The sequence below is a fragment of the Dermacentor variabilis genome, chromosome 4 (genome assembly GCF_050947875.1).
Source record: "Dermacentor variabilis isolate Ectoservices chromosome 4, ASM5094787v1, whole genome shotgun sequence".
NCBI lineage: Eukaryota > Metazoa > Arthropoda > Arachnida > Ixodida > Ixodidae > Dermacentor > Dermacentor variabilis.
The window spans coordinates 139,915,659-139,931,452 of NC_134571.1; the positions used below are offsets into that span (position 1 = coordinate 139,915,659).

Consider the following 15,794-nt stretch of genomic DNA (forward strand, 5'->3'; position numbering starts at 1 on the left):
TTGTGTGTGCTTTTCTGCGGCTTGCACATGTGGCTTGGAATGTGCTGCCGTCTATGTGATGTTATCAACCTGCATGCGTGTAATAGCGATGCAGTTAGCAGTTTATGCGAACAATTTTCGCGATTAGTGACACTTCTTGTCGCCATATTACTCCGCGTAATATCATGCCACGTCCTTCATGTCGTTTTGAATTTGTGCCCGCGAAGTTCAGATCGATGTTGACGCACGAGAGGCTGCGGATGATGAGTGTTTATATTTCGCCAGCGCGTCCACTCACCACAGCTTTACGCCTACATTCAAAACATGCCAACTAAAATAATAATAATAATAATAATAACAACAAAAAAGAAGTGCAGGCAAAAAAAAAAATTAAAAAGAAAGGTGCCATCAGCACTCGGTGTTCCCAGGTGGTCTCCCTCCCAAGTACTGACCGAGCCCAATGCTGCTTAGCTTCGCGGATCGGACGAGAACCGGCGTATTCAGCATGGTATGGCCGATGGCGAGAAACGAAGGTTTCCGATGCTGCCTGTATCTAAAAGGGAGCATCGGCTCTCTACAGCTACAATGAATAGTCTTTACGGGTTACGGAAACGTCTCATTACGTGGTTTCAATTTGTTGATCTGCGCTAGAAAAGAGAAAATTGCGTGTGCGAGTTGTGCAGAGGAGAGTGGACGTAACACGTTGTGTGTGCTTTTCTGCGGCTTGCACATGTGGCTTGGAATGTGCTGCCGTCTATGTGATGTTATCAACCTGCATGCGTGTAATAGCGATGCAGTTAGCAGTTTATGCGAACAATTTTCGCGATTAGTGACACTTCTTGTCGCCATATTACTCCGCGTAATATCATGCCACGTCCTTCATGTCGTTTTGAATTTGTGCCCGCGAAGTTCAGATCGATGTTGACGCACGAGAGGCTGCGGATGATGAGTGTTTATATTTCGCCAGCGCGTCCACTCACCACAGCTTTACGCCTACATTCAAAACATGCCAACTAAAATAATAATAATAATAATAATAACAACAAAAAAGAAGTGCAGGCAAAAAAAAAATTAAAAAGAAAGGTGCCATCAGCACTCGGTGTTCCCAGGTGGTCTCCCTCCCAAGTACTGACCGAGCCCAATGCTGCTTAGCTTCGGGGATCGGACGAGAACCGGCGTATTCAGCATGGTATGGCCGATGGCGAGAAACGAAGGTTTCCGATGCTGCCTGTATCTAAAAGGGAGCATCGGCTCTCTACAGCTACAATGAATAGTCTTTACGGGTTACGGAAACGTCTCATTACGTGGTTTCAATTTGTTGATCTGCGCTAGAAAAGAGAAAATTGCGTGTGCGAGTTGTGCAGAGGAGAGTGGACGTAACACGTTGTGTGTGCTTTTCTGCGGCTTGCACATGTGGCTTGGAATGTGCTGCCGTCTATGTGATGTTATCAACCTGCATGCGTGTAATAGCGATGCAGTTAGCAGTTTATGCGAACAATTTTCGCGATTAGTGACACTTCTTGTCGCCATATTACTCCGCGTAATATCATGCCACGTCCTTCATGTCGTTTTGAATTTGTGCCCGCGAAGTTCAGATCGATGTTGACGCACGAGAGGCTGCGGATGATGAGTGTTTATATTTCGCCAGCGCGTCCACTCACCACAGCTTTACGCCTACATTCAAAACATGCCAACTAAAATAATAATAATAATAATAATAATAATAACAACAAAAAAGAAGTGCAGGCAAAAAAAAAATTAAAAAGAAAGGTGCCATCAGCACTCGGTGTTCCCAGGTGGTCTCCCTCCCAAGTACTGACCGAGCCCAATGCTGCTTAGCTTCGGGGATCGGACGAGAACCGGCGTATTCAGCATGGTATGGCCGATGGCGAGAAACGAAGGTTTCCGATGCTGCCTGTATCTAAAAGGGAGCATCGGCTCTCTACAGCTACAATGAATAGTCTTTACGGGTTACGGAAACGTCTCATTACGCGGTTTCAATTTGTTGATCTGCGCTAGAAAAGAGAAAATTGCGTGTGCGAGTTGTGCAGAGGAGAGTGGACGTAACACGTTGTGTGTGCTTTTCTGCGGCTTGCACATGTGGCTTGGAATGTGCTGCCGTCTATGTGATGTTATCAACCTGCATGCGTGTAATAGCGATGCAGTTAGCAGTTTATGCGAACAATTTTCGCGATTAGTGACACTTCTTGTCGCAATATTACTCCGCGTAATATCATGCCACGTCCTTCATGTCGTTTTGAATTTGTGCCCGCGAAGTTCAGATCGATGTTGACGCACGAGAGGCTGCGGATGATGGGTGTTTATATTTCGCCAGCGCGTCCACTCACCACAGCTTTACGCCTACATTCAAAACATCCCAACTAAAATAATAATAATAATAATAATAACAACGAAAAAGAAGTGCAGGCAAAAAAAAAAATTAAAAAGAAAGGTGCCATCAGCACTCGGTGTTCCCAGGTGGTCTCCCTCCCAAGTACTGACCGAGCCCAATGCTGCTTAGCTTCGGGGATCGGACGAGAACCGGCGTATTCAGCATGGTATGGCCGATGGCGAGAAACGAAGGTTTCCGATGCTGCCTGTATCTAAAAGGGAGCATCGGCTCTCTACAGCTACAATGAATAGTCTTTACGGGTTACGGAAACGTCTCATTACGTGGTTTCAATTTGTTGATCTGCGCTAGAAAAGAGAAAATTGCGTGTGCGAGTTGTGCAGAGGAGAGTGGACGTAACACGTTGTGTGTGCTTTTCTGCGGCTTGCACATGTGGCTTGGAATGTGCTGCCGTCTATGTGATGTTATCAACCTGCATGCGTGTAATAGCGATGCAGTTAGCAGTTTATGCGAACAATTTTCGCGATTAGTGACACTTCTTGTCGCCATATTACTCCGCGTAATATCATGCCACGTCCTTCATGTCGTTTTGAATTTGTGCCCGCGAAGTTCAGATCGATGTTGACGCACGAGAGGCTGCGGATGATGAGTGTTTATATTTCGCCAGCGCGTCCACTCACCACAGCTTTACGCCTACATTCAAAACATGCCAACTAAAATAATAATAATAATAATAATAACAACAAAAAAGAAGTGCAGGCAAAAAAAAAATTAAAAAGAAAGGTGCCATCAGCACTCGGTGTTCCCAGGTGGTCTCCCTCCCAAGTACTGACCGAGCCCAATGCTGCTTAGCTTCGCGGATCGGACGAGAACCGGCGTATTCAGCATGGTATGGCCGATGGCGAGAAACGAAGGTTTCCGATGCTGCCTGTATCTAAAAGGGAGCATCGGCTCTCTACAGCTACAATGAATAGTCTTTACGGGTTACGGAAACGTCTCATTACGTGGTTTCAATTTGTTGATCTGCGCTAGAAAAGAGAAAATTGCGTGTGCGAGTTGTGCAGAGGAGAGTGGACGTAACACGTTGTGTGTGCTTTTCTGCGGCTTGCACATGTGGCTTGGAATGTGCTGCCGTCTATGTGATGTTATCAACCTGCATGCGTGTAATAGCGATGCAGTTAGCAGTTTATGCGAACAATTTTCGCGATTAGTGACACTTCTTGTCGCCATATTACTCCGCGTAATATCATGCCACGTCCTTCATGTCGTTTTGAATTTGTGCCCGCGAAGTTCAGATCGATGTTGACGCACGAGAGGCTGCGGATGATGAGTGTTTATATTTCGCCAGCGCGTCCACTCACCACAGCTTTACGCCTACATTCAAAACATGCCAACTAAAATAATAATAATAATAATAATAACAACAAAAAAGAAGTGCAGGCAAAAAAAAAATTAAAAAGAAAGGTGCCATCAGCACTCGGTGTTCCCAGGTGGTCTCCCTCCCAAGTACTGACCGAGCCCAATGCTGCTTAGCTTCGGGGATCGGACGAGAACCGGCGTATTCAGCATGGTATGGCCGATGGCGAGAAACGAAGGTTTCCGATGCTGCCTGTATCTAAAAGGGAGCATCGGCTCTCTACAGCTACAATGAATAGTCTTTACGGGTTACGGAAACGTCTCATTACGTGGTTTCAATTTGTTGATCTGCGCTAGAAAAGAGAAAATTGCGTGTGCGAGTTGTGCAGAGGAGAGTGGACGTAACACGTTGTGTGTGCTTTTCTGCGGCTTGCACATGTGGCTTGGAATGTGCTGCCGTCTATGTGATGTTATCAACCTGCATGCGTGTAATAGCGATGCAGTTAGCAGTTTATGCGAACAATTTTCGCGATTAGTGACACTTCTTGTCGCCATATTACTCCGCGTAATATCATGCCACGTCCTTCATGTCGTTTTGAATTTGTGCCCGCGAAGTTCAGATCGATGTTGACGCACGAGAGGCTGCGGATGATGAGTGTTTATATTTCGCCAGCGCGTCCACTCACCACAGCTTTACGCCTACATTCAAAACATGCCAACTAAAATAATAATAATAATAATAATAATAATAACAACAAAAAAGAAGTGCAGGCAAAAAAAAAAATTAAAAAGAAAGGTGCCATCAGCACTCGGTGTTCCCAGGTGGTCTCCCTCCCAAGTACTGACCGAGCCCAATGCTGCTTAGCTTCGGGGATCGGACGAGAACCGGCGTATTCAGCATGGTATGGCCGATGGCGAGAAACGAAGGTTTCCGATGCTGCCTGTATCTAAAAGGGAGCATCGGCTCTCTACAGCTACAATGAATAGTCTTTACGGGTTACGGAAACGTCTCATTACGCGGTTTCAATTTGTTGATCTGCGCTAGAAAAGAGAAAATTGCGTGTGCGAGTTGTGCAGAGGAGAGTGGACGTAACACGTTGTGTGTGCTTTTCTGCGGCTTGCACATGTGGCTTGGAATGTGCTGCCGTCTATGTGATGTTATCAACCTGCATGCGTGTAATAGCGATGCAGTTAGCAGTTTATGCGAACAATTTTCGCGATTAGTGACACTTCTTGTCGCCATATTACTCCGCGTAATATCATGCCACGTCCTTCATGTCGTTTTGAATTTGTGCCCGCGAAGTTCAGATCGATGTTGACGCACGAGAGGCTGCGGATGATGAGTGTTTATATTTCGCCAGCGCGTCCACTCACCACAGCTTTACGCCTACATTCAAAACATGCCAACTAAAATAATAATAATAATAATAATAACAACAAAAAAGAAGTGCAGGCAAAAAAAAAAATTAAAAAGAAAGGTGCCATCAGCACTCGGTGTTCCCAGGTGGTCTCCCTCCCAAGTACTGACCGAGCCCAATGCTGCTTAGCTTCGGGGATCGGACGAGAACCGGCGTATTCAGCATGGTATGGCCGATGGCGAGAAACGAAGGTTTCCGATGCTGCCTGTATCTAAAAGGGAGCATCGGCTCTCTACAGCTACAATGAATAGTCTTTACGGGTTACGGAAACGTCTCATTACGCGGTTTCAATTTGTTGATCTGCGCTAGAAAAGAGAAAATTGCGTGTGCGAGTTGTGCAGAGGAGAGTGGACGTAACACGTTGTGTGTGCTTTTCTGCGGCTTGCACATGTGGCTTGGAATGTGCTGCCGTCTATGTGATGTTATCAACCTGCATGCGTGTAATAGCGATGCAGTTAGCAGTTTATGCGAACAATTTTCGCGATTAGTGACACTTCTTGTCGCAATATTACTCCGCGTAATATCATGCCACGTCCTTCATGTCGTTTTGAATTTGTGCCCGCGAAGTTCAGATCGATGTTGACGCACGAGAGGCTGCGGATGATGGGTGTTTATATTTCGCCAGCGCGTCCACTCACCACAGCTTTACGCCTACATTCAAAACATCCCAACTAAAATAATAATAATAATAATAATAACAACGAAAAAGAAGTGCAGGCAAAAAAAAAAATTAAAAAGAAAGGTGCCATCAGCACTCGGTGTTCCCAGGTGGTCTCCCTCCCAAGTACTGACCGAGCCCAATGCTGCTTAGCTTCGGGGATCGGACGAGAACCGGCGTATTCAGCATGGTATGGCCGATGGCGAGAAACGAAGGTTTCCGATGCTGCCTGTATCTAAAAGGGAGCATCGGCTCTCTACAGCTACAATGAATAGTCTTTACGGGTTACGGAAACGTCTCATTACGTGGTTTCAATTTGTTGATCTGCGCTAGAAAAGAGAAAATTGCGTGTGCGAGTTGTGCAGAGGAGAGTGGACGTAACACGTTGTGTGTGCTTTTCTGCGGCTTGCACATGTGGCTTGGAATGTGCTGCCGTCTATGTGATGTTATCAACCTGCATGCGTGTAATAGCGATGCAGTTAGCAGTTTATGCGAACAATTTTCGCGATTAGTGACACTTCTTGTCGCCATATTACTCCGCGTAATATCATGCCACGTCCTTCATGTCGTTTTGAATTTGTGCCCGCGAAGTTCAGATCGATGTTGACGCACGAGAGGCTGCGGATGATGAGTGTTTATATTTCGCCAGCGCGTCCACTCACCACAGCTTTACGCCTACATTCAAAACATGCCAACTAAAATAATAATAATAATAATAATAACAACAAAAAAGAAGTGCAGGCAAAAAAAAAAATTAAAAAGAAAGGTGCCATCAGCACTCGGTGTTCCCAGGTGGTCTCCCTCCCAAGTACTGACCGAGCCCAATGCTGCTTAGCTTCGGGGATCGGACGAGAACCGGCGTATTCAGCATGGTATGGCCGATGGCGAGAAACGAAGGTTTCCGATGCTGCCTGTATCTAAAAGGGAGCATCGGCTCTCTACAGCTACAATGAATAGTCTTTACGGGTTACGGAAACGTCTCATTACGTGGTTTCAATTTGTTGATCTGCGCTAGAAAAGAGAAAATTGCGTGTGCGAGTTGTGCAGAGGAGAGTGGACGTAACACGTTGTGTGTGCTTTTCTGCGGCTTGCACATGTGGCTTGGAATGTGCTGCCGTCTATGTGATGTTATCAACCTGTATGCGTGTAATAGCGATGCAGTTAGCAGTTTATGCGAACAATTTTCGCGATTAGTGACACTTCTTGTCGCCATATTACTCCGCGTAATATCATGCCACGTCCTTCATGTCGTTTTGAATTTGTGCCCGCGAAGTTCAGATCGATGTTGACGCACGAGAGGCTGCGGATGATGAGTGTTTATATTTCGCCAGCGCGTCCACTCACCACAGCTTTACGCCTACATTCAAAACATGCCAACTAAAATAATAATAATAATAATAATAATAACAACAAAAAAGAAGTGCAGGCAAAAAAAAAATTAAAAAGAAAGGTGCCATCAGCACTCGGTGTTCCCAGGTGGTCTCCCTCCCAAGTACTGACCGAGCCCAATGCTGCTTAGCTTCGGGGATCGGACGAGAACCGGCGTATTCAGCATGGTATGGCCGATGGCGAGAAACGAAGGTTTCCGATGCTGCCTGTATCTAAAAGGGAGCATCGGCTCTCTACAGCTACAATGAATAGTCTTTACGGGTTACGGAAACGTCTCATTACGCGGTTTCAATTTGTTGATCTGCGCTAGAAAAGAGAAAATTGCGTGTGCGAGTTGTGCAGAGGAGAGTGGACGTAACACGTTGTGTGTGCTTTTCTGCGGCTTGCACATGTGGCTTGGAATGTGCTGCCGTCTATGTGATGTTATCAACCTGCATGCGTGTAATAGCGATGCAGTTAGCAGTTTATGCGAACAATTTTCGCGATTAGTGACACTTCTTGTCGCCATATTACTCCGCGTAATATCATGCCACGTCCTTCATGTCGTTTTGAATTTGTGCCCGCGAAGTTCAGATCGATGTTGACGCACGAGAGGCTGCGGATGATGAGTGTTTATATTTCGCCAGCGCGTCCACTCACCACAGCTTTACGCCTACATTCAAAACATGCCAACTAAAATAATAATAATAATAATAATAACAACAAAAAAGAAGTGCAGGCAAAAAAAAAAATTAAAAAGAAAGGTGCCATCAGCACTCGGTGTTCCCAGGTGGTCTCCCTCCCAAGTACTGACCGAGCCCAATGCTGCTTAGCTTCGGGGATCGGACGAGAACCGGCGTATTCAGCATGGTATGGCCGATGGCGAGAAACGAAGGTTTCCGATGCTGCCTGTATCTAAAAGGGAGCATCGGCTCTCTACAGCTACAATGAATAGTCTTTACGGGTTACGGAAACGTCTCATTACGCGGTTTCAATTTGTTGATCTGCGCTAGAAAAGAGAAAATTGCGTGTGCGAGTTGTGCAGAGGAGAGTGGACGTAACACGTTGTGTGTGCTTTTCTGCGGCTTGCACATGTGGCTTGGAATGTGCTGCCGTCTATGTGATGTTATCAACCTGCATGCGTGTAATAGCGATGCAGTTAGCAGTTTATGCGAACAATTTTCGCGATTAGTGACACTTCTTGTCGCCATATTACTCCGCGTAATATCATGCCACGTCCTTCATGTCGTTTTGAATTTGTGCCCGCGAAGTTCAGATCGATGTTGACGCACGAGAGGCTGCGGATGATGAGTGTTTATATTTCGCCAGCGCGTCCACTCACCACAGCTTTACGCCTACATTCAAAACATCCCAACTAAAATAATAATAATAATAATAATAACAACAAAAAAGAAGTGCAGGCAAAAAAAAAATTAAAAAGAAAGGTGCCATCAGCACTCGGTGTTCCCAGGTGGTCTCCCTCCCAAGTACTGACCGAGCCCAATGCTGCTTAGCTTCGGGGATCGGACGAGAACCGGCGTATTCAGCATGGTATGGCCGATGGCGAGAAACGAAGGTTTCCGATGCTGCCTGTATCTAAAAGGGAGCATCGGCTCTCTACAGCTACAATGAATAGTCTTTACGGGTTACGGAAACGTCTCATTACGTGGTTTCAATTTGTTGATCTGCGCTAGAAAAGAGAAAATTGCGTGTGCGAGTTGTGCAGAGGAGAGTGGACGTAACACGTTGTGTGTGCTTTTCTGCGGCTTGCACATGTGGCTTGGAATGTGCTGCCGTCTATGTGATGTTATCAACCTGCATGCGTGTAATAGCGATGCAGTTAGCAGTTTATGCGAACAATTTTCGCGATTAGTGACACTTCTTGTCGCCATATTACTCCGCGTAATATCATGCCACGTCCTTCATGTCGTTTTGAATTTGTGCCCGCGAAGTTCAGATCGATGTTGACGCACGAGAGGCTGCGGATGATGAGTGTTTATATTTCGCCAGCGCGTCCACTCACCACAGCTTTACGCCTACATTCAAAACATGCCAACTAAAATAATAATAATAATAATAATAACAACAAAAAAGAAGTGCAGGCAAAAAAAAAATTAAAAAGAAAGGTGCCATCAGCACTCGGTGTTCCCAGGTGGTCTCCCGCCCAAGTACTGACCGAGCCAATGCTGCTTAGCTTCGGGGATCGGACGAGAACCGGCGTATTCAGCATGGTATGGCCGATGGCGAGAAACGAAGGTTTCCGATGCTGCCTGTATCTAAAAGGGAGCATCGGCTCTCTACAGCTACAATGAATAGTCTTTACGGGTTACGGAAACGTCTCATTACGCGGTTTCAATTTGTTGATCTGCGCTAGAAAAGAGAAAATTGCGTGTGCGAGTTGTGCAGAGGAGAGTGGACGTAACACGTTGTGTGTGCTTTTCTGCGGCTCGCACATGTGGCTTGGAATGTGCTGCCGTCTATGTGATGTTATCAACCTGCATGCGTGTAATAGCGATGCAGTTAGCAGTTTATGCGAACAATTTTCGCGATTAGTGACACTTCTTGTCGCCATATTACTCCGCGTAATATCATGCCACGTCCTTCATGTCGTTTTGAATTTGTGCCCGCGAAGTTCAGATCGATGTTGACGCACGAGAGGCTGCGGATGATGAGTGTTTATATTTCGCCAGCGCGTCCACTCACCACAGCTTTACGCCTACATTCAAAACATGCCAACTAAAATAATAATAATAATAATAATAACAACAAAAAAGAAGTGCAGGCAAAAAAAAAAATTAAAAAGAAAGGTGCCATCAGCACTCGGTGTTCCCAGGTGGTCTCCCTCCCAAGTACTGACCGAGCCCAATGCTGCTTAGCTTCGGGGATCGGACGAGAACCGGCGTATTCAGCATGGTATGGCCGATGGCGAGAAACGAAGGTTTCCGATGCTGCCTGTATCTAAAAGGGAGCATCGGCTCTCTACAGCTACAATGAATAGTCTTTACGGGTTACGGAAACGTCTCATTACGTGGTTTCAATTTGTTGATCTGCGCTAGAAAAGAGAAAATTGCGTGTGCGAGTTGTGCAGAGGAGAGTGGACGTAACACGTTGTGTGTGCTTTTCTGCGGCTTGCACATGTGGCTTGGAATGTGCTGCCGTCTATGTGATGTTATCAACCTGCATGCGTGTAATAGCGATGCAGTTAGCAGTTTATGCGAACAATTTTCGCGATTAGTGACACTTCTTGTCGCCATATTACTCCGCGTAATATCATGCCACGTCCTTCATGTCGTTTTGAATTTGTGCCCGCGAAGTTCAGATCGATGTTGACGCACGAGAGGCTGCGGATGATGAGTGTTTATATTTCGCCAGCGCGTCCACTCACCACAGCTTTACGCCTACATTCAAAACATGCCAACTAAAATAATAATAATAATAATAATAACAACAAAAAAGAAGTGCAGGCAAAAAAAAAAAAATTAAAAAGAAAGGTGCCATCAGCACTCGGTGTTCCCAGGTGGTCTCCCTCCCAAGTACTGACCGAGCCCAATGCTGCTTAGCTTCGGGGATCGGACGAGAACCGGCGTATTCAGCATGGTATGGCCGATGGCGAGAAACGAAGGTTTCCGATGCTGCCTGTATCTAAAAGGGAGCATCGGCTCTCTACAGCTACAATGAATAGTCTTTACGGGTTACGGAAACGTCTCATTACGTGGTTTCAATTTGTTGATCTGCGCTAGAAAAGAGAAAATTGCGTGTGCGAGTTGTGCAGAGGAGAGTGGACGTAACACGTTGTGTGTGCTTTTCTGCGGCTTGCACATGTGGCTTGGAATGTGCTGCCGTCTATGTGATGTTATCAACCTGCATGCGTGTAATAGCGATGCAGTTAGCAGTTTATGCGAACAATTTTCGCGATTAGTGACACTTCTTGTCGCCATATTACTCCGCGTAATATCATGCCACGTCCTTCATGTCGTTTTGAATTTGTGCCCGCGAAGTTGAGATCGATGTTGACGCACGAGAGGCTGCGGATGATGAGTGTTTATATTTCGCCAGCGCGTCCACTCACCACAGCTTTACGCCTACATTCAAAACATGCCAACTAAAATAATAATAATAATAATAATAACAACAAAAAAGAAGTGCAGGCAAAAAAAAAATTAAAAAGAAAGGTGCCATCAGCACTCGGTGTTCCCAGGTGGTCTCCCGCCCAAGTACTGACCGAGCCCAATGCTGCTTAGCTTCGGGGATCGGACGAGAACCGGCGTATTCAGCATGGTATGGCCGATGGCGAGAAACGAAGGTTTCCGATGCTGCCTGTATCTAAAAGGGAGCATCGGCTCTCTACAGCTACAATGAATAGTCTTTACGGGTTACGGAAACGTCTCATTACGCGGTTTCAATTTGTTGATCTGCGCTAGAAAAGAGAAAATTGCGTGTGCGAGTTGTGCAGAGGAGAGTGGACGTAACACGTTGTGTGTGCTTTTCTGCGGCTTGCACATGTGGCTTGGAATGTGCTGCCGTCTATGTGATGTTATCAACCTGCATGCGTGTAATAGCGATGCAGTTAGCAGTTTATGCGAACAATTTTCGCGATTAGTGACACTTCTTGTCGCCATATTACTCCGCGTAATATCATGCCACGTCCTTCATGTCGTTTTGAATTTGTGCCCGCGAAGTTCAGATCGATGTTGACGCACGAGAGGCTGCGGATGATGAGTGTTTATATTTCGCCAGCGCGTCCACTCACCACAGCTTTACGCCTACATTCAAAACATGCCAACTAAAATAATAATAATAATAATAATAATAACAACAAAAAAGAAGTGCAGGCAAAAAAAAAAATTAAAAAGAAAGGTGCCATCAGCACTCGGTGTTCCCAGGTGGTCTCCCTCCCAAGTACTGACCGAGCCCAATGCTGCCTAGCTTCGGGGATCGGACGAGAACCGGCGTATTCAGCATGGTATGGCCGATTTTTTTTTTTCTTTATTTCCAGACATTCAACAAATACATCAATACATACTGCTCCCACCATCTGACAATAAAGCATGGTATGGCCGATGGCGAGAAACGAAGGTTTCCGATGCTGCCTGTATCTAAAAGGGAGCATCGGCTCTCTACAGCTACAATGAATAGTCTTTACGGGTTACGGAAACGTCTCATTACGCGGTTTCAATTTGTTGATCTGCGCTAGAAAAGAGAAAATTGCGTGTGCGAGTTGTGCAGAGGAGAGTGGACGTAACACGTTGTGTGTGCTTTTCTGCGGCTTGCACATGTGGCTTGGAATGTGCTGCCGTCTATGTGATGTTATCAACCTGCATGCGTGTAATAGCGATGCAGTTAGCAGTTTATGCGAACAATTTTCGCGATTAGTGACACTTCTTGTCGCCATATTACTCCGCGTAATATCATGCCACGTCCTTCATGTCGTTTTGAATTTGTGCCCGCGAAGTTCAGATCGATGTTGACGCACGAGAGGCTGCGGATGATGAGTGTTTATATTTCGCCAGCGCGTCCACTCACCACAGCTTTACGCCTACATTCAAAACATCCCAACTAAAATAATAATAATAATAATAATAATAATAACAACAAAAAAGAAGTGCAGGCAAAAAAAAAAATTAAAAAGAAAGGTGCCATCAGCACTCGGTGTTCCCAGGTGGTCTCCCTCCCAAGTACTGACCGAGCCCAATGCTGCTTAGCTTCGGGGATCGGACGAGAACCGGCGTATTCAGCATGGTATGGCCGATGGCGAGAAACGAAGGTTTCCGATGCTGCCTGTATCTAAAAGGGAGCATCGGCTCTCTACAGCTACAATGAATAGTCTTTACGGGTTACGGAAACGTCTCATTACGTGGTTTCAATTTGTTGATCTGCGCTAGAAAAGAGAAAATTGCGTGTGCGAGTTGTGCAGAGGAGAGTGGACGTAACACGTTGTGTGTGCTTTTCTGCGGCTTGCACATGTGGCTTGGAATGTGCTGCCGTCTATGTGATGTTATCAACCTGCATGCGTGTAATAGCGATGCAGTTAGCAGTTGATGCGAACAATTTTCGCGATTAGTGACACTTCTTGTCGCCATATTACTCCGCGTAATATCATGCCACGTCCTTCATGTCGTTTTGAATTTGTGCCCGCGAAGTTCAGATCGATGTTGACGCACGAGAGGCTGCGGATGATGAGTGTTTATATTTCGCCAGCGCGTCCACTCACCACAGCTTTACGCCTACATTCAAAACATGCCAACTAAAATAATAATAATAATAATAATAACAACAAAAAAGAAGTGCAGGCAAAAAAAAAATTAAAAAGAAAGGTGCCATCAGCACTCGGTGTTCCCAGGTGGTCTCCCTCCCAAGTACTGACCGAGCCCAATGCTGCTTAGCTTCGGGGATCGGACGAGAACCGGCGTATTCAGCATGGTATGGCCGATGGCGAGAAACGAAGGTTTCCGATGCTGCCTGTATCTAAAAGGGAGCATCGGCTCTCTACAGCTACAATGAATAGTCTTTACGGGTTACGGAAACGTCTCATTACGCGGTTTCAATTTGTTGATCTGCGCTAGAAAAGAGAAAATTGCGTGTGCGAGTTGTGCAGAGGAGAGTGGACGTAACACGTTGTGTGTGCTTTTCTGCGGCTTGCACATGTGGCTTGGAATGTGCTGCCGTCTATGTGATGTTATCAACCTGCATGCGTGTAATAGCGATGCAGTTAGCAGTTTATGCGAACAATTTTCGCGATTAGTGACACTTCTTGTCGCCATATTACTCCGCGTAATATCATGCCACGTCCTTCATGTCGTTTTGAATTTGTGCCCGCGAAGTTCAGATCGATGTTGACGCACGAGAGGCTGCGGATGATGAGTGTTTATATTTCGCCAGCGCGTCCACTCACCACAGCTTTACGCCTACATTCAAAACATGCCAACTAAAATAATAATAATAATAATAATAACAACAAAAAAGAAGTGCAGGCAAAAAAAAAATTAAAAAGAAAGGTGCCATCAGCACTCGGTGTTCCCAGGTGGTCTCCCTCCCAAGTACTGACCGAGCCCAATGCTGCTTAGCTTCGGGGATCGGACGAGAACCGGCGTATTCAGCATGGTATGGCCGATGGCGAGAAACGAAGGTTTCCGATGCTGCCTGTATCTAAAAGGGAGCATCGGCTCTCTACAGCTACAATGAATAGTCTTTACGGGTTACGGAAACGTCTCATTACGCGGTTTCAATTTGTTGATCTGCGCTAGAAAAGAGAAAATTGCGTGTGCGAGTTGTGCAGAGGAGAGTGGACGTAACACGTTGTGTGTGCTTTTCTGCGGCTTGCACATGTGGCTTGGAATGTGCTGCCGTCTATGTGATGTTATCAACCTGCATGCGTGTAATAGCGATGCAGTTAGCAGTTTATGCGAACAATTTTCGCGATTAGTGACACTTCTTGTCGCCATATTACTCCGCGTAATATCATGCCACGTCCTTCATGTCGTTTTGAATTTGTGCCCGCGAAGTTCAGATCGATGTTGACGCACGAGAGGCTGCGGATGATGAGTGTTTATATTTCGCCAGCGCGTCCACTCACCACAGCTTTACGCCTACATTCAAAACATGCCAACTAAAATAATAATAATAATAATAATAACAACAAAAAAGAAGTGCAGGCAAAAAAAAAAAATTAAAAAGAAAGGTGCCATCAGCACTCGGTGTTCCCAGGTGGTCTCCCTCCCAAGTACTGACCGAGCCCAATGCTGCTTAGCTTCGGGGATCGGACGAGAACCGGCGTATTCAGCATGGTATGGCCGATGGCGAGAAACGAAGGTTTCCGATGCTGCCTGTATCTAAAAGGGAGCATCGGCTCTCTACAGCTACAATGAATAGTCTTTACGGGTTACGGAAACGTCTCATTACGTGGTTTCAATTTGTTGATCTGCGCTAGAAAAGAGAAAATTGCGTGTGCGAGTTGTGCAGAGGAGAGTGGACGTAACACGTTGTGTGTGCTTTTCTGCGGCTTGCACATGTGGCTTGGAATGTGCTGCCGTCTATGTGATGTTATCAACCTGCATGCGTGTAATAGCGATGCAGTTAGCAGTTTATGCGAACAATTTTCGCGATTAGTGACACTTCTTGTCGCCATATTACTCCGCGTAATATCATGCCACGTCCTTCATGTCGTTTTGAATTTGTGCCCGCGAAGTTCAGATCGATGTTGACGCACGAGAGGCTGCGGATGATGAGTGTTTATATTTCGCCAGCGCGTCCACTCACCACAGCTTTACGCCTACATTCAAAACATGCCAACTAAAATAATAATAATAATAATAATAACAACAAAAAAGAAGTGCAGGCAAAAAAAAAAATTAAAAAGAAAGGTGCCATCAGCACTCGGTGTTCCCAGGTGGTCTCCCTCCCAAGTACTGACCGAGCCCAATGCTGCTTAGCTTCGGGGATCGGACGAGAACCGGCGTATTCAGCATGGTATGGCCGATGGCGAGAAACGAAGGTTTCCGATGCTGCCTGTATCTAAAAGGGAGCATCGGCTCTCTACAGCTACAATGAATAGTCTTTACGGGTTACGGAAACGTCTCATTACGCGGTTTCAATTTGTTGATCTGCGCTAGAAAAGAGAAAATTGCGTGTGCGAGTTGTGCAGAGGAGAGTGGACGTAACACGTTGT

At 45.9% G+C, this 15,794-nt stretch overlaps 19 non-coding genes and 4 pseudogenes across 19 annotated transcripts; all 23 read right to left on the reverse strand.

Moving 5' to 3' along the window:
• Window positions 1–382: 382 nt before the first annotated feature.
• On the reverse strand, window positions 383–501 carry LOC142580438 (5S ribosomal RNA; annotated as a pseudogene).
• A 562-nt stretch (window positions 502–1,063) lies between these two features.
• Window positions 1,064–1,182, reverse strand: LOC142580763 (5S ribosomal RNA). Its single transcript, XR_012827904.1, has one exon. It is a non-coding gene; the product is annotated as a 5S ribosomal RNA (ribosomal RNA).
• Window positions 1,183–1,750: 568 nt separating this feature from the next.
• On the reverse strand, window positions 1,751–1,869 carry LOC142580764 (5S ribosomal RNA). The gene has a single exon (XR_012827905.1). It is a non-coding gene; the product is annotated as a 5S ribosomal RNA (ribosomal RNA).
• A 563-nt stretch (window positions 1,870–2,432) lies between these two features.
• LOC142580765 (5S ribosomal RNA) lies at window positions 2,433–2,551 on the reverse strand. The gene has a single exon (XR_012827906.1). It is a non-coding gene; the product is annotated as a 5S ribosomal RNA (ribosomal RNA).
• Window positions 2,552–3,113: 562 nt separating this feature from the next.
• On the reverse strand, window positions 3,114–3,232 carry LOC142580439 (5S ribosomal RNA; annotated as a pseudogene).
• A 562-nt stretch (window positions 3,233–3,794) lies between these two features.
• Window positions 3,795–3,913, reverse strand: LOC142580766 (5S ribosomal RNA). The gene has a single exon (XR_012827907.1). It is a non-coding gene; the product is annotated as a 5S ribosomal RNA (ribosomal RNA).
• Window positions 3,914–4,482: 569 nt separating this feature from the next.
• Window positions 4,483–4,601, reverse strand: LOC142580767 (5S ribosomal RNA). Its single transcript, XR_012827908.1, has one exon. It is a non-coding gene; the product is annotated as a 5S ribosomal RNA (ribosomal RNA).
• Window positions 4,602–5,164: 563 nt separating this feature from the next.
• Window positions 5,165–5,283, reverse strand: LOC142580768 (5S ribosomal RNA). The gene has a single exon (XR_012827909.1). It is a non-coding gene; the product is annotated as a 5S ribosomal RNA (ribosomal RNA).
• A 563-nt stretch (window positions 5,284–5,846) lies between these two features.
• LOC142580769 (5S ribosomal RNA) lies at window positions 5,847–5,965 on the reverse strand. The gene has a single exon (XR_012827910.1). It is a non-coding gene; the product is annotated as a 5S ribosomal RNA (ribosomal RNA).
• A 563-nt stretch (window positions 5,966–6,528) lies between these two features.
• LOC142580770 (5S ribosomal RNA) lies at window positions 6,529–6,647 on the reverse strand. The gene has a single exon (XR_012827911.1). It is a non-coding gene; the product is annotated as a 5S ribosomal RNA (ribosomal RNA).
• Window positions 6,648–7,212: 565 nt separating this feature from the next.
• LOC142580772 (5S ribosomal RNA) lies at window positions 7,213–7,331 on the reverse strand. Its single transcript, XR_012827913.1, has one exon. It is a non-coding gene; the product is annotated as a 5S ribosomal RNA (ribosomal RNA).
• A 563-nt stretch (window positions 7,332–7,894) lies between these two features.
• On the reverse strand, window positions 7,895–8,013 carry LOC142580773 (5S ribosomal RNA). Its single transcript, XR_012827914.1, has one exon. It is a non-coding gene; the product is annotated as a 5S ribosomal RNA (ribosomal RNA).
• Window positions 8,014–8,575: 562 nt separating this feature from the next.
• On the reverse strand, window positions 8,576–8,694 carry LOC142580774 (5S ribosomal RNA). The gene has a single exon (XR_012827915.1). It is a non-coding gene; the product is annotated as a 5S ribosomal RNA (ribosomal RNA).
• A 562-nt stretch (window positions 8,695–9,256) lies between these two features.
• On the reverse strand, window positions 9,257–9,374 carry LOC142580428 (5S ribosomal RNA; annotated as a pseudogene).
• Window positions 9,375–9,937: 563 nt separating this feature from the next.
• Window positions 9,938–10,056, reverse strand: LOC142580775 (5S ribosomal RNA). Its single transcript, XR_012827916.1, has one exon. It is a non-coding gene; the product is annotated as a 5S ribosomal RNA (ribosomal RNA).
• A 565-nt stretch (window positions 10,057–10,621) lies between these two features.
• Window positions 10,622–10,740, reverse strand: LOC142580776 (5S ribosomal RNA). The gene has a single exon (XR_012827917.1). It is a non-coding gene; the product is annotated as a 5S ribosomal RNA (ribosomal RNA).
• A 562-nt stretch (window positions 10,741–11,302) lies between these two features.
• Window positions 11,303–11,421, reverse strand: LOC142581140 (5S ribosomal RNA). Its single transcript, XR_012828278.1, has one exon. It is a non-coding gene; the product is annotated as a 5S ribosomal RNA (ribosomal RNA).
• Window positions 11,422–11,987: 566 nt separating this feature from the next.
• Window positions 11,988–12,106, reverse strand: LOC142580532 (5S ribosomal RNA; annotated as a pseudogene).
• Window positions 12,107–12,763: 657 nt separating this feature from the next.
• On the reverse strand, window positions 12,764–12,882 carry LOC142580777 (5S ribosomal RNA). Its single transcript, XR_012827918.1, has one exon. It is a non-coding gene; the product is annotated as a 5S ribosomal RNA (ribosomal RNA).
• A 562-nt stretch (window positions 12,883–13,444) lies between these two features.
• Window positions 13,445–13,563, reverse strand: LOC142580778 (5S ribosomal RNA). Its single transcript, XR_012827919.1, has one exon. It is a non-coding gene; the product is annotated as a 5S ribosomal RNA (ribosomal RNA).
• A 562-nt stretch (window positions 13,564–14,125) lies between these two features.
• On the reverse strand, window positions 14,126–14,244 carry LOC142580779 (5S ribosomal RNA). The gene has a single exon (XR_012827920.1). It is a non-coding gene; the product is annotated as a 5S ribosomal RNA (ribosomal RNA).
• A 564-nt stretch (window positions 14,245–14,808) lies between these two features.
• Window positions 14,809–14,927, reverse strand: LOC142580780 (5S ribosomal RNA). The gene has a single exon (XR_012827921.1). It is a non-coding gene; the product is annotated as a 5S ribosomal RNA (ribosomal RNA).
• Window positions 14,928–15,490: 563 nt separating this feature from the next.
• On the reverse strand, window positions 15,491–15,609 carry LOC142580781 (5S ribosomal RNA). The gene has a single exon (XR_012827922.1). It is a non-coding gene; the product is annotated as a 5S ribosomal RNA (ribosomal RNA).
• Between the last annotated feature and the right edge of the window lie 185 nt (window positions 15,610–15,794).